This window comes from Martes martes (genome assembly GCF_963455335.1).
Source record: "Martes martes genome assembly, chromosome: 8".
NCBI classification, from domain to species: domain Eukaryota; kingdom Metazoa; phylum Chordata; class Mammalia; order Carnivora; family Mustelidae; genus Martes; species Martes martes.
Window position 1 is genome coordinate 20,327,982 of NC_137895.1, and position 10,292 is coordinate 20,338,273.

Below are 10,292 nucleotides of genomic sequence, written 5' to 3' on the forward strand. Positions count from 1 at the left end.
AGGGAAGCTCTATTTTTAACTTCTTGAGGAATCTCCACACTGTTCTCCAAAGTGGCTGCACCAGCTTGCATTCCCACCAACAGTGTAAGAGGGTTCCCCTTTCTCCACATCCTCTCCAACACACGTTGTTTCCTCAGTTTCCTATTCTTTCCTAACTGGATTCTTTCATTGTGATTCCAAACTATTCTTTTTTTTTTTTTTAAAGATTTTATTTATTTATTTGACAGAGAGAGAGGGAGATCACAAGTAGGCAGTGGCGGGGAAGCAGGCTCCCTGCTGAGCAGAGAGCCCCATGCAGGGCTTGATCCCAGGACCCTGAGATCATGACCTGAGCTGAAAGCAGAGGCTTAACCCACTGAGCCACCTAGGTGCCCCCAAACTATTCTTTTATCTCTAATAATTTTAACCATATTTATTTCTCTTATGCTATTTGAAATTCTTTTTTAAATTAATTTATTTATTTTAATAAACATATAATGTATTTTTATCCCCAGGGGTACAGGTCTGTGAATCGCCAGGTTTACACATTTCACAGTACTCATCATAGCACATACCCTCCCCAATGTCCATATCCCCACCACCCTCTCCCGCCCTCCCTCCCCCCAGCAACCCTCAGTCTGTTTTTTGAGATTGAGTCTTTTATGGTTTGTCTCCCTCCCAATGCCATCTTCTTTCATTTTTTCTTTTCCTACCTGCCCCCAACCCCCCCCCCCCACATTTCATCTCCACTTCCTCATATCAAAGAGATCATATGATAGTTGTCTTTCTCCAATTGACTTATTTCGCTAAGCATAATACCCTCTAGTTCCATCCATGTCGTCGCAAATGGCAAGATTTCATTTCTTTTGATGGCTGCATAGTATTCCATTGTGTATATATACCACATCTTCTTTATCCATTCATCTGTTGATGGACATCTAGGTTCTTTCCATAGTTTGGCTATTGTGGACATTGCTGCTATAAACATTCAGGTGCACGTGCCCCTTCGGAGCACCACGTTTGTATCTTTAGGATATATACCCAGGAGTGCAATTGCTGGGTCATAGGGTAGCTCTATTTTCAGTTTTTTGAGAAACCTCCACAGTTTTCCAGAGTGGTTGTACCAGCTTGCATTCCCACCAACAGTGTAGGAGGGTTCCCCCCTCTCTGCATCCTCGCCAGCATCTGTCATTTCTTGACTTGTTAATTTTAGCCATTTTGACTGGTGTGAGGTGATATCTCATTGTGGTTTTGATTTGTATTTCCCTGATGCCGAGTGATGTGGAGCATTTTTTCATGTGTCTGTTGGCCATCTGGATGTCTTCTTTGCAGAAATGTCTGTTCATGTCCTCTGCCCATTTCTTGATTGGATTATTTGTTCTTTGGTTGTTGAGTTTGCTAAGCTCTTTATAGATTTTGGATACTAGCCCTTTATCTGATATGTAGTTTGCAAATATCTTCTCCCATTCTGTCAGTTGTCTTTTGGTTTTGTTGACTGTTTCCTTTGCTGTGCAAAAGCTTTTGATCTTGATGAAATCCCAATAGTTCATTTTTGCCCTTGCTTCTGTTGCCTTTGGCGATGTTCCTAGGAAGAGGTTGCTGCGGTTGAGGTCAAAGAGGTTGCTGCCTGCGTTCTCCTCAGGATTTTGATGGATTCCTTTCTCACATTGAGGTCCTTCATCCATTTTGAGTCTATTTTCGTGTGTGGTGTAAGGAAATAGTCCAATTTCATTTTTCTGCATGTGGCTGTCCAATTTTCCCAGCACCATTTGTTGAAGAGGCTGTCTTTTTTCCATTGGACATTCCTTCCTGCTTTGTCGAAGATTAGTTGACCATAGAGTTGAGGGTCTATTTCTGGGCTCTCTATTCTGTTCCATTGATCTATATGTCTGTTTTTGTGCCAGTACCATATTGTCTTGATAATGACAGCTTTGTAATAGAGCTTGAAGTCCGGAATTGTGATGCCACCGACTTTGGCTTTCTTTTTCAATATTCCTTTTGTTATTCGAGGTCTTTTCTGGTTCCATATAAATTTTAGGATTATTTGTTCTATTTCTTTAAAAAAAAATGGATGGGATTTTGATAGGGATTGCATTAAATGTGTAGATTGCTTTAGGTAGAATAGACATTTTCACAATATTTGTTCTTCCAATCCATGAGCATGGAATATTTTTCCATTTCTTCGTGTCTTCCTCAATTTCTTTCATGAGTACTTTATAGTTTTCTGAGTATAGATTCTTTGCCTCTTTGGTTAGATTTATTCCTAGGTATCTTATGGTTTTGGGTGTGATTGTAAATGGGACTGACTCCTCAACTTCTCTTTCTTCTGTCTTGTTGTTAGTGTATAGAAATGCGACTGATTTCTGTGCATTGACTTTATATCCTGACACTTTACTGAATTCCTGTACAAGTTCTAGCAGATTTGGAGTGGAGCCTTTTGGGTTTTCCACATATAGTATCATATCATCTGCAAAGAGTGATAGTTTGACTTCTTCTCTGTCAATTTGGATGCCTTTAATTTCTTTTTGTTGTCTGATTGCTGAGGCTAGGACTTCTAGTACTATGTTGAACAGCAGTGGTGATAATGGAAATCCTTGCCGTGTTCCTGACCTTAGCGGTAAAGCTTTCAGTTTTTCTCCATTGAGAATGATATTTGCAATGGGTTTTTCATATATGGCTTTGATAATATTGAGGTATGTGCCCTCTATCCCTACACTTTGAAGAGTTTTAATCAGGAAGGGATGCTGCACTTTGTCAAATGCTTTTTCAGCATCTATTGAGAGTATCATATGGTTCTTACTCTTTCTTTTATTAATGTATTGTATCACATTGATGGATTTGCGGATGTTGAACCAAACTTGCAGCCCTGGAATAAATCCCACTTGGTCGTGGTGAATAATCCTTTTAATGTACTGTTGGATCCTATTGGCCAGTATTTTGGTGAGAATTTTCGCATCTGTGTCCATCAAGGATATTGGTCTGTAATTCTGTTTTTTGATGGGATCCTTGTCTGGTTTTGGGATCAAGGTGATGCTGGCCTCATAAAATGAGTTTGGAAGTTTTCCTTCCATTTCTATTTTTTTGGAACAGTTTCAGGAGAATAGGAATTAATTCTTCTTTAAATGTTTGGTAGAATTCCCCTGAGAAGCCGTCTGGTCCTGGACTTCTGTTTGTTTGGAGATTTTTGATGACTGTTTCAAGCTCCTTACTGGTTATGGGTCTGTTCAGGTTATCTATTTCTTTCTGGTTCAGTTGTGGTAGTTTATATGTCTCTAGAAATGTATCCATTTCTTCCAGATTGTCAAATTGTAGGCGCAGAGTTGCTCATAGTATGTTCTTATAATTGTTTGTATTTCTTTGGTGTTGGCTGTGATCTCTCCTCTTTCATTCATGATTTTATTTATTTGGGTCCTTTCTCTTTTCTTTTTGATAAGTCTGGCCAGGGTCTTGTCAATCTTATTAATTCTTTCAAAGAACCAGCTCCTAGTTTCGTTGATTTGTTCTATTGTTTTTTTAGTTTCTATTTCATTGATTTCTGCTCTGATCTTTATGAGTTCTCTTCTCCTGCTGGGTTTAGGCTTTCTTTGTTGTTCTTTATCCAGTTCCTTTAGGTGTAGGGTTAGGTTGTGTATTTGAGACCTTTCTTGTTTCTTGAGAAAGGCTTGTATCACTCTATATTTTCCTCTCAGGACTGCCTTTGCTGTATCCCACAGATTTTGAACAGTTGCGTTTTCATTATCATTTGTTTCCATGAGTTTTTTCAATTCTTCTTTAATTTCCTGGTTGACCCATTCATTTTTTAGAAGGATGCTGTTTAGTCTCCATGTATTTGCGTTCTTTCCAAATTTCCTCTTGTGATTGAGTTCTAGCTTCAGAGCATTGTGGTCTGTAAACATGCAGGGAATGATCCCAATCTTTTGATACCGGTTGAGACCTGATTTATGACCCAGGATGTGGTCTATTCTGGAGAATGTTCCATGTGCACTAGAGAAGAATGTATATTCTGTTGCTTTGGGATGGAATGTTCTGAATATATCTGTGATGTCCATCTGGTCCAGTGTGTCATTTAAGGCCTTTATTTCCTTATTGATCTTTTGCTTAGATGATCTGTCCATTTCAGTGAGGGGAGTGTTAAAGTCCCCTGCTATTATTGTATTACTGTCGATGTATTTCTTTGATTTTGTTATTAATTGGTTTATATAGTTGGATGCTCCCATGTTAGGGGCATAGATATTTAAGATTGTTAGGTCTTCTTGTTGGACAGACCCTTTGAGTATGATATAGTGTCCTTCCTCATCTCTTATTATAGTCTTTGGCTTAAAATCTAATTGATCTGATATAAGGATTGCCACCCCAGCTTTCTTCTGATGTTCATTAGCATGGTACATTGTTTTCCATCCCATCACTTTAAATCTGGAGGTGTCTTCGGGTCTAAAATGAGTTTCTTGTAGGCAGCATATTGATGGGTTTTATCCATTCTGATACCCTGTGTCTTTTGATTGGGGCATTTAGCCCATTAACATTCAGGGTAACTATTGAGAGATATGAATTTAGTGCCATTGTATTGCCTGTAAGGTGACTGTTACTGTATATTGTCTCTGTTTCTTTCTGATCTACTACTTTTAGGGTCTCTCTTTGCTTAGAGGACCCCTTTCAATATTTCCTGTAGAGCTGGTTTGGTGTTTGCAAAGTCTTTCAGCTTTTGTTTGTCCTGGAAGCTCTTTATCTCTCCTTCTATTTTCAATGATAGCCTAGCCAGATACAGTATTCTTGGCTGCATGTTTTTCTCATTTAGTGCTCTGAATATATCATGCCAGTTCTTTCTGGCCTGCCAGGTCTCTGTGGATAGGTCTGCTGCCAATCTAATGTTTTTACCCTTGTATGTAACAGACTTCTTTTCCCGGGCTGCTTTCAGGATTTTCTCTTTGTCGCTAAGACTTGTAAATTTTACTATCAGGCGATGAGGTGTGGACCTATTTTTATTGATTTTGAGGGGTGTTCTTAGCATCTCCTGGATTTTGATGTTTGTTCTCTTTGCCATATTAGGGAAATTCTCTCCAATAATTGTCTCCAATATGCCTTCTTCTCCCCTCTCTCTTTCTTCTTCTTCTGGAATCCCAATTATTCTAATGTTGTGTCGTCTTATGGTGTTGCTTATCTCTGGAATTCTCTCCTCAGTCCAGTATTTGTTTGTCTCTCTTTTGCTCAGCTTCTTTATTCTCTGTCATTTGGTCTTCTATGTCACTAATTCTTTCTTCTGCCTCATTTATCCTAGCAGTAAGAGCTTCCATTTTTGATTGCACCTCATTAATAGCTTTTTTGATTTCAACTTGGTTAGATTTTAGTTCTTTTATTTCTCCAGAAAGGGCTTTTATCTCTCTGGAGAGGGTTTCTCTAATATCTTCCATGCCTTTTTCGAGCCCGGCTAGAACCTTGAGAATCGTCATTCTGAACTCTAGATCTGTCATATTACCAATATCTGTATTGATTAGGTCCCCAGCCTTTGGTACTGCCTCTTGTTCTTTTTTTTTGTGGTGAGTTTTTCCGCCTTGTCATTTTGTCCAGATAAGATTTGCTTTCTCCTCCTCTAGAATTCCACTGTTCTTGGTGAATGAAGTTGGTCTTGGCTGGGTTTCTTGTTGATCTTCTGGGGGAGGGGCCTGTTGTAGTGATTCTCAAGTGTCTTTGCCGCAGGCGGAATTGCACCACCCTTGCGAGGGGACGAGCTAAGTAATCCGCTCGGGTTTGCTTTTGGGAGCTTTTGTTCCCTGAGCGCTTTCTGTAGAGTTCCGGAGAACGGGAATGAAGATGGCGGCCTCCCAATCTCTCGGCCCAGAGGAGCCGAGAGCTTGGGGTCCCGCTCCTCAGTGCGCCCTCAGAGAAAAGCGCCCAACCGCCCCGCCTCCCTGGCCTGTGGTCGCGCTGGTAGGAAAACAGTCAATTGCTGGCACTTGGAGAAATGCACCTGGTTGCTTCCGTCTCTGTGGACTCTGGCCGCACTCCGAGCCCACCCAGCCTGCGACTGACACAAGGTAACCCTGGGCTGAGAGCTCACTCCTCGGCTTTGTCTCTGTAGCTGGCTTCCCTGCTCTAATACTTGCGAGCTCTGCAGCACTCAGACACCCCCTATCCTTCTGTGACCCCGCGGGACCTGGGGTTACGCTGACCCCGGCTGGGCTCCCCCCCAGCTTAGCCTCTGGAGGGATGTCCCTCCATGGAGCAGACTTTTAAAAGTCCCGATTTTGTGCTCTGTTGCTCTGCTGCTTGCCGGGAGCCAGCCCCTCCCCCTGCAGTCTGTCTTCCCATCACTTTGGATTTACTTCTCCGCAGGTCCTACCTTTCAGAAAGTGTCGATTTTCTGTTTCTAGAATTGTTGCTCTTCTTCTCTTCGATTTCCCGTTGGATTTGTAGGTGTTCACAATGGTTAGATAAGCTATCTAGCTGATCCCCTGCTACCCAATGTTGTCTCAGCCTGCTACTTCTCCGCCATCTTGACTCCTCTCCCTGCTATTTGAAATTCTTGATGTGCTAATTCTTCTACTTGTTCATTTGCTTACTCTCCACCATGGTGGTTTCTTTCCTTATATAGTTGAACATTTAACTGAAAGTTTATCTTCAGCAGGGGTTGTACTTTTTGTAGTGAGCGTTCCTTGGGCTCCAGTTAGTGAAAGTCTTTACAGAGAAGTTTTAGATCAGCTTTGGCTGTGCCCATGTTTTAATTGCCTTCTACCAATCTTACTTCATTATCTCAGGTTAGGACTTCTGTCTTAGGTTCACAGTATCAGTTTTCATCCTCTATCCATAGATGGCACAGGGTTTAGGGTTGGAGCCTCAAGTAATTTGTTCTCCATCAAAGACTTGGAGAGAGGCAAACTTTCTTTAAAATTCCCTTTTAAATAATGGGGCAGTTCTTCAAGGCTTCAGGCTTTTGGTGATATTTGCAATAGAGTTCTCACTCTCACATTCTGGAAGCAGAAACCTCATCTTAGTCTACATGAGGACCCATAAACTCATTAAGAAGTATACCTTCATAGGTTATTCAACACTTGTTTGACTTTTTTTTAAATTGAAGTAAAATTGGTTTATAATTAGTTTTAGGTGTACCAAATAATTTGGCATTTGCCTGTACTGCAAAGCAATCACCAGAATTAGTTACTCTCCAGCACCATACAGTTGCCTTGACACCCTTTTTGCCCACCTCCCAACCCCTTTCCTGTCTGACAACCGTCAATCATTTTTCTTTTCAATATTGGGACCTGGTGTTTCCCTTTTCATCCTTTTTTAAAAAAATTTATTTATTTGTTTATTTGACAGAGAGTGAGAGATAACAAGTAGGCAGAGAGGCAGGCAGAGAGAGAGGAAGAAGCAGGTTCCCCGCTGAGCAGAGAGCCCGATGTGGGGCTCGATCCCAGGACCCTGAGATCATGATCTGAGCTGAAGGCAGAGGCTTAACCCACGGAGCCACCCAGGCACTCCTCCTTTTTCATTCTTACAAGTTTGGTTATGTATTAAAATTTTTGTTTTGTGACATTTTATCCAGAATTTCTGTATGTTTCTAGCAGGAAGGGGCCCCATCTGTATGAGTACAGACCACAACTTTTTGAAGGTTCTGTTGTTATTATTTTCATTTACTTAATCCTGGGCTGTGGAGGCATGAGGAGATGTTCATCATGCATAGCAGTGCCAAAACTATCTGAAAAATGTGATAATCTGTTATAAACTGAACACATGAATCCTGAAGTACATGGAGAGTCTTTTGTTTTTATATAAAAGCTTTATGGAGATATAATTCACACATCATACAATCAGTCCATTTGAAACGCACAATTTAGAGGCTATTATATTCCCAGAATTATACAGCCATTGTCACAATCATAGAATATTTTCATCACCCACAAAAGAAACCCCATATCCATTGTAATCACTCCCCATTTTCTCCCAGTCCCCTTAGCCCAAGTGGCCACTAATCTAATTTCTGCCTCTACAGATTTGTCTATTCTGGACATTTCATATATATGAAATCACAGAATATGTGGTCTTGTGTGACTGGCTTCTTCCACATAGAATGTTTTCAATGCTTACCCATGTTGTACCATATATCAATACTTCATTCATTTTTGTGGTCTTATAGTATAACATTGTATGGCTATACCACATTTTATTTATCTATTTCTCAGTTGAAATACATATTGTTTCCACTTTTAGTCTATTATCAATGATGCTGCTCTGAACACTGTGTGCAAGTTTTTGTGTGGACATATATATTCACTTCTCTTGAGAAAGTACCTAGTGTGGAATTGCTGGGTCATATAGTAACTCTACGCTTGACCATTGGAGAAACTGACAGACTGTTTTCCAAAATGGTTGCACCGTTTTACATTTTTATCAGCACTATCTGAGGGTTCCAACTTCTCCACATCTTGACGAGTGCTTATTATTAACTATATTTTTTATTATAGACATTCTGGTGGGTGTGGAGTGGTATCTCATTGTGGTTTTGATTTGCATTTCCTTGATAGTGATGTTGAACATCTTTTTATGTTTATTGGTCATCTGTATGTCTTCTTTGGAGACATGTCTATTTAGACCATTTGACCATTTTTTAGTGGCTTGTCTCTTTATTATTGAGTTGTAAGAGTTTTTTGCATATTCAAGATTTTTCTCTTATCAGATAAATTATTTGCAAACATTTCTTCTGTTCTGAGGGTTGGAGAAATTTTTTTTAAATTTTTTTTATTATAAACATATAATGTATTATTAACCCCAGGGGTACAGGTCTGTGAATCGCCAGGTTTACACACTTCACAGCACTCACCATAGCACATACCCTCCCCAATGTGCATAACCCCACCACCCTCTCCCTCCCTCCCCCAGGAACCCTCCGTTTGTTTTGTGAGATTAAGAGTCTCTTATGGTTTGTCTCCCTCCCGATTCCATCTTGTTTCATTTAGGAGAATTTTATTTTAATTGAAAGTGAGTTACAGAGAAAAGTCATTTGAGAGCTAAAAAGAAGTAAATATAATGTGATTTTAGAAAAACATAAAGCCTTCTATTCATATACTTAAGGCAGAGTAGGAAAACATGATGTTTCAATAAGTAAGGCATGTAGAGTACAGTGCAATTTATAATAGAACCAGGAGTGAAGATAGATGGTGGGGGTGGAGGAGAAAAGAGGTAGAGAGACATGGCATCACTGTGTAACACTGGGTAGAAGCTGGGATACCTAGGCAAAGGCAAGACTGCCAAAAAGTGGTAAGAATCAAGGAGTTCCTTGGTTTCAATGTTGGAGAGTTGGGATGCCTGGGTGTTTCAGTCAGTTAAGTGTCTACCTTCAGCTCAGGTCATGATCTCCAGGTCCTGGGATTCAGCCCCACATCAGGCTCCCTGCTCAGTGGGGAGTCTGCTTTTCCCTCTTCCCCTCACCCTGCTCATGCTCTCTTTTTCTTTTTTTCTCTCTTTAAATAAATAAATAAATAAACAAACATCTTTAAAAAAAATGTTGGAGAGGCAAGGGTCTGGCTCAAGGAGGCCATCTACAGGGGGAAGTAATCAAAAAAGAAAGGCATGTGAGGAGGTTCTGAGGGAAGTATAGTGGTGAGTTATTCAGAAAATTAACCAATGACCTCCCCTACTCCCTGGAGCATTCTGTTGCCTCCTTGGCTTTTCTTCCCATTCAAATAATCAGGTCTTTGGTATTTATAACTCAGGGAAGGGAGGCTTCAGGAAATACCAGAGAAAAGAGGGATTTCTTCTTGGCTTTTGAGTGTCAGAAGTCTAGCTTCTTAGGTTGATAAGGATAAAATATCTTAGAAGGTAAGAGCTTGGTTCTGGAACTCCTAGAGTACAAATGGACCCCCTAAGCTGTAACGGTCAGAAGGAAGCAATGAGAATTAAATATTGATGAGCCTTGGAGGAAGAGTTTCTCTGTTCTACTCTCTGTGCTGAGCCAGGGATGGCAGCAGCAAACCACCATAGGCTTATGTAGTTTGAAAACCAATACAACCCATGCTCTTGCTCCTGGTTAGAGCTTGGAGCCATAAGACCCCAGTACATACTTAGCTAAGTGGTATGTTTGGGCAGGCATGGGGCCTTGGAATGTTAAAAAAAAAACTTCACCATGTTTCTTAAGCACTGAAGCAGGAATTACTGTATGAGGTGTCCAGATGAATAGGACTTTAAATAGTGTCCCAATTTCCTACAATCTAGTGTAGTAGAAAAGCAACATAATGATTTCTAAGCTTCCAAGGGCAACAATGAGGTAAGGAAGGAAACCCTTTTGGGAATTAGGCTCAAATAGGCTAAGACCTGCTTAG